The following is a 6,758-nucleotide window of genomic DNA, read 5'->3' as shown; positions in this document are numbered from 1 at the left end:
TAAAATACATATAAACCTGCTGAAGATCCTCACCTTCATATCTTCTTCTCTCATGGCTCCTGTTTTACCATCACCCATATAAACCTCACACATATCCACCCACTAAACACACCCCAGGCAACCCATGATGCTTAATGGGTGTTCCTTTGTTCTCTGGCTTGAGGGCACAGTGGCACGAAGCTATGGAGCATTGAGCTGACCTGCCAGCTTATGACTGAGGGGTGTCAGGTTGGCATGAGTGCTTTAGTGACAGGTGAGTTAAAAAAAAGAAGTAAAAACAAAATATCACTGAGCTGATCAGAGGAGAAGAAGTTGAGTTTCAGTGACCACAAGACCCGGGGGTCAACATTTTGCACATTAAGATGATGTCAGCAGCTACTCATGCACATCCATCATATCATTTGTGCTCTGAACAATTCAGATCTCCATGCTGCCTTGGCAACGTTAAGGGATCTTCAGCAATATTTCTAAGTGGGTTCCTTGTGTTGAGTGACCACAAACCCTTCAAGTCCAAAATGGACAAACAGCTTACCAAAGTGCCAACAAATCATAATGTTTAGTAGAGTGAAATAAATGGAGAATGAAAAAGAGTGGACTGGATGAAGCAGTTTTTTGAAGCAGCAATTTACAAAGCCTTGAAAGATTAGTGAAAAAAATAAGGGCAAGAACCTAACCTCTCATTCTCTAACATCACAACATCCTGGCCATCTTGGACTCTCACCAAGCCATTGCTCTACAGGCTGAGGCCTTTTTGTGCTCAAATGTATAAAACTATACTGTGTGTCCTGTGATGTGGGTAGGCTTCAGAAAAACGGGTGAGTACGATTAGGTTCAAAGTCAACTTTCTTTCCCTGTGTCCAGGGTACGGTCAAATACGGTTACCTGCATGTCACCCATAGACGTTGCCATACGATCCTAGGAATGAGTAGATGTTGCGCCTGAATGTCATTGAACCATTTTAGATGAACTCTGTAGATGCACCTGTAGATGCTGGTGAGCACAGAAGGAGATCACAATTCTTCCTTCAAACGTCCCACTTTAGGTCATCACCAATGTTTACATCTCACCTGAAGAAGGAGCCTGAGTTGCCTCGAACGTTTGCATATTGTAATCTTTGTAGTTAGCCAATAAAAAGGGTCATTTTGCTTGGCTTTTCTCAGCAATGATGAGAGAAATAGTAGAGATTTGTTTTGCATACCATTAAATTCAAACTCAGTTAACATGCAGATACTGGAGAAGTGTGGGAGCATCTGGAGAAAACCTCAGGGAGAATGTGCCATGTATGAATTGAACTGGGGCATCATGCGTAACACTGTGTGTAGAACTCACGCTATAACATGACGTAAGCACAAAAGCGGAAATGTGCTTACACACAAAAAAATCCAGATGCATAAATCTGGGCATTCGCCAACTTCCATGTTCCTCCACTACATAAATCCTGGTCAGCGTGAAAAGTAACACACGTGCACGCCCCTGCTGTCCCGCCCCAACTCCTCCCAAAATTAGGCCTCTTTGAATATGCAAATCAATATGAATAGCCCTTAAGCTCAGCGTTCTGTGAAAAGGCAATGGCAAAAGCATGGGGGGAGGGGGAATAGAAGAATTTCAGCGAATACCAAGTGGAGGCAAAGAAAAATGTACTATTTGTTGGTTTAAACAGTGGGATAATCAACAAAAGGAAGTTGATCGAGTGACATAGAGTGTCAGAGAAACTCAAAAGCTCAAGGTCACAAAGTCGCACAAAAGAAGTTGTCAGATATCAAAGTGAAATGGTGAGTCGTAGTCCACCGTCTGGGTCTCATATGAAAGCTTAGTAGGGTACAGAGAAAAAAAAAGGCACACAGTGGAGAAAAAGCACGAAATGTCAACTTTAATCTCGGAATTTCCACTTTAATCATGTAGTTTATTTTGTCATTAAAGTAGAATATCCTAAACTTCATCTTAAAATCGTTTAATTTACTAGTTTCTCAAATCCCATCGTAGCTAAAGTAGCACATTAAATGCTTTGTTTTGTATTTGATCTTCTATGTGCTCTGTGTGTGTGAATCTCTATGTACTTCTTAAACCGGCTCTCTTCCTCCGACAGGACACAGAATCCATTACATTCGTGATATTACAGCTCTCTGAATAATTAAAATACTGAGATGTATACGTGATGTCATTTTCATGATGATAGGAGCTAAAGCCTGTTATTAAACATGGGAATAAGGTGGCACAGTAATTGTGCGCGACCTTCGATGAAATTATTTACTGCAGCAGTACTGTCTCTTTCAAACAACTAACCTCCAATTCCTGTCCTTCCTTTTCTTTCTCCAAATACCCAATCGCCACACAATCAGCTCTGTAATAGATGTTAAGCCATCTGTAAGCTTAGAATACCGATTCTTCAAAACTTTTAAGGAATATTGAAATATCTTTGTAGTACATGTTTAGAAGAATACAGCGTGAGGCAGGAACAATCTGTGAACGGAGTGCCAGCTGCTTGTCCTCACATGTTTATATATTAACAATATAGATTATTTAAATTAAGTTAAAGTTTTATCTGTATAATATAATAAACATATTTTGCTGCATTTCATCTTAAAAATGATATTGTCATCAAACTTAAATACGCGCTTTATAAAGTGGCTCAGCTTGTGCAATATTATAACTGTATCGCAACTTTACAGAGAGGTGATTGTACTTATAAGTACAAACAGTTCTACAAGGAGCACTTGATGGACTGATTGAGTGCGTTGATAGTTCTTGGGATGAAATTGCTTCTGAACCACGAGGTCCGTACAGGAAAGGCTCTGAAGCGTTTGCTGTGTGTGAGCAGTTCAAATAGACATTGCGCATGGCTGAGGCAGCATGTGCTTGATGCTGTATCCCGATAATTCTCTTTCCGATCAGCTGCTGTAAAGCTGTGATTCCCCACTCAGATACAGTGATATAAATACTCTGAGTGGTGCAGTGAGAGTAATATGGAAAAAGATCATCGGATGTGGCAACCCCTAATAGGAGCAGCTAAAAGAAGAAGAAAAAGGTGCAGTGAGAGTAACAATGCTAAAGCAGCTATGGTATTTAGAATAGTTTGGCTAATATTGTTACAGGTTAATTACAATCAGATGCCTTAAACTAATAAACAATATGCAGTTAGTTTCAGTGTATATGATAAATCCGCGTCAGGGATGTGGAACTCAAAAAGAAAGGGTACCACAGTGGAACAGTAGCACTACTTTGACGCTGGGTGCCTCCAGTTTACAAAACCGAGTTGAGAACTTGCGTACGCCAGGGTATGAGCTACCATGGAAATGTGCGTGGCTTTACGACAAGTTTAGGTTTTATACATTGAGATTTGAGCGTGGAAACGTTCGCATGTAACATTTTTGTGTGTACACACCGTTTATATATGAGGCCCCTGGTGTTGAACTGGAGTTCCAGTATCAGTGAGATGTTAGTGCTTACAACTGTGACACCTCAAAATTGTATTTGGAATCTTATCTTTCAGATGCAAGGAAGCTAAGCTCTAAACTCTTCTCATGCTCTTCAACTTGTTGGTTATTTCAGGTCCCACCACACAACTTGCTGCTCTTCATCTTGCTGTCTGCTATACTGTCTATAGCTGGTAAGATCAGAACAATTCCACTTTGTTTTAAGAACTACAATTTATATTTAAGGTGACATCACACTGTCTTTCTTATTTGCAATGGTGATGGACAGGTTGACAGACGAGATTAGACAGGAGTCTGTGATGTTTGCTGATGACGTGATCTGTAGTGAGAGTAGGGAGCAGGTTGAGGAGACCCTAGAAAAGTGGAAATATGAGAGGAGAGGAATGAAGGTCAGTAGGACCACAGAGACAGAATACATGTGTGTGAATGAGAGGGAGGTCAGTGGAATGGTGAGGATGAGGGGAGTAGAGTTGGCGAAGGTGGATGAGTTTAAATACTTGGATCAACAGTACAGAGTAATGGGGATTGTGGAAGAGAGGTGAAGAAGAGAGTGCAGGCAAGATGGAGTGGGTGGAGAAGAGTGGCAGGAGTGATTGGTGACAGACGGGTATCAGCAAGAGTGAAAGGGAAGGTCTACAGGACGGCAGTGAGACCAACTATGGTATATGGGCTGGAGATGGTGGCACTGACCAGAAAGCAGGAGTCAGAGCTGGAGGTGGCAGAGTTAAAGATGCTAAGATTTGCATTGGGTGTGATGAGGATGGACAAGACTAGAAATGAGGACATCAGAGGGTCAACTCAGGTTATATGGTTGGGAGACAAAGTCAGAGAGGTGAGATTGCATTGGTTTGGACATGTGCAGAGGAGAGATGCTGAGTATATTGGAAGAAGGGTGCTAAGGATAGAGCTGTCAGGGAAGAGGAAAAGAGGAAGGCCTACAAGAAGGTTTCTGGATGTGGTGAAAGTGATTTGTGTAACAGAGCAAGATAACGAAGATAGGAAGATATGGAACAAAATGATCTGCTGTGGCGACCCCTAACGGGAGCATCTGAAACAAGAAGAAGTGACATCAGACAGTCTGAGTGGACCTTCTTCTGACATCTGCTCATCTAGTAGCTTTTTGCTTTTTACTATGTTCTCTTTTCTAAACTGTCTGATTGACATGAAGATGGCCTTCGACTCTGTCAAATCAGCTCACTAATGCTCTTTAGCTTGTTAAGCTCTTCTCTTTTGGCTGGCCACCATGACTTTATTGGTCTTCTTGCATCTTTAAGGCCTTTTCTAGGATGGCCGCTGTCATGAAGAAGAACTGGCGTTGAGGTTCCCTTGCTCTGCTCAGCTCCTCACACTTCTTTTGCCCACTTTGCACGTCTCTCTTACACTTGTCTCTCTTGCTCTGCTAGTTTTGTGAACTTTTTAAAATATTGTAACTCTTTGCGTCTTATGAGTCACAAGCTTTTTAATGTGTAAAAAGAGCTTTTAACTCCCGAAAAAGAAAGAAAAAGGGGAAGTATTGGGCAGAAGACCATTTAGTTAGTTAGCAGTGATGAGCAAAAATAGAAATTTCAATTTGCATACAGATCCATAAAACAGACACTAAAATTCATTTTACTGCTGATTTCAAATGCAACATTCAAAACAAAAGTGTTTGGGGGTTTGTTTAAAGGGTTATTGGGGTAGATATGAATATGTATATTTGGTGTATTGGACCTAAAGACTTGTCCACACTACCATGTTCTTTCACCCTTGTCTTTGTGCTCAGTTGTGTAATGCTGGTCATCACCGCCCTACCCTTAAAATGAATTCTGTTTTTGTTCACATCATAGTACTTTTTTTTTAGTAATGCAACATGCTGCATACTTTCCACATGAAGTCACATTCGATATCTCATCGCACACACAACTCTGTTACCACAAACATGTTTAGTAATAAAATGCACTGCATTTGTCATTCCAACAAATGGCGTTTACAAACCACAGACGTTAATGTTGCGGTCCACTTTGATTATTTTGATTTCAGCCCATCTTAAACAGTTAGCACAGCTAGGGTTCATGTATTCATTTGCCACATGAATGTGCATTCTGAGGTAAAACATGTTTAATAAATGTAAAAAAAAAACACTTGGCACGCTCTTGTGTTTTGTAATGTCGTTTATGGGTACTGAGGTCCTACTGTGACCAAGCACCTAAATAATTACCAAAAACATTCACTCTGAAGTAGCAACGTTTTTAAACGGTATGAGGCCATGAAAAAGGACCCACACAAAAAGCCAGAGTTCTCCCTACGCTACACAGAAAAAGGCCTCACCAAAGGCAGCCTGACCTCCCAACTCCACAGGCAGAGTTTTGGCCTGTCCAGGCCCCAGAAATAGGCAGCGAGCTTTTAAAATTCAAGTTAAATGGCTCTGAAGGAAAAAAGAAAATCAAACACACAAAACAAAAAAATAAAACATTTGGCCTGAGAAAAAAGTGCATGAGGCATCTTTATAAATGTACATTTTTAATAAGAGGGAGCAAAAAAGATCAAATATGGCAAAGACAGTTAAAATGAAGGCAGATAGATAGGGTTTACAGAGAACAAATCCTAAACAAAACTCAAATAATCTAAAGTCCAAATTGAACCAAAGAATTCAAAAACTTCAGAAAATCACAACTCACAATAAAGTCTGACAATCACTGACTTGCTTAAGGGCTCCTTTTCCAGCCTGAATTAATGGGCTGTGTCGTCCCTTATCAGAGATGTAATGGTGGTCCTGCCTCTTGAGGCTTCACTCACAAAATATGAGGAGCATAAGAGAACAATGGAAGGTACACAGATACTGAGTAAATAATAAAAATGACATAAACACATGAGACATACTTAAAAATGAACAAGACACAAAAATGGAAGATAATGTAAGTAAGTGAAAAAACACCCTGGTGAAAGCACAACAGGTTAGTGTATAACACAATGTGCTTAGTTAGAAAACTTTCTTTTTGCTTCTCCTTACTTGGTTTTCAATGTTTACTTAATGGTTTAAATCTAATTATCCCTCCATTTTCTTCTTGACCTGCTTTTCCATTGCAGAGATCTTGGGGGGGCACTGGAGCCTTTTCCAGAAGCATCAAGAAGGAATCAACACTGGGCAGGATGCCAGTCCTCCACATGGCACACTCATGCACTACTGTACACTCACACTATGTCACACAATGTCAGTGCATTGCTTCATTCATGTCCTTTTCAAGCTCAGATATTCCAACACTTGAATGTCACCCTTCATGGTCTGTGCCAACACATAAACACACTGAGACAAAATCTTTGCAAGGTGGAAGAAACGTAAAGGCC

This window comes from Polypterus senegalus, chromosome 12 (genome assembly GCF_016835505.1).
Source record: "Polypterus senegalus isolate Bchr_013 chromosome 12, ASM1683550v1, whole genome shotgun sequence".
Lineage (NCBI taxonomy): Eukaryota > Metazoa > Chordata > Cladistia > Polypteriformes > Polypteridae > Polypterus > Polypterus senegalus.
The sequence above is the reverse complement of the archived record's forward strand: the minus strand, read 5'-3'. Positions refer to the sequence as shown.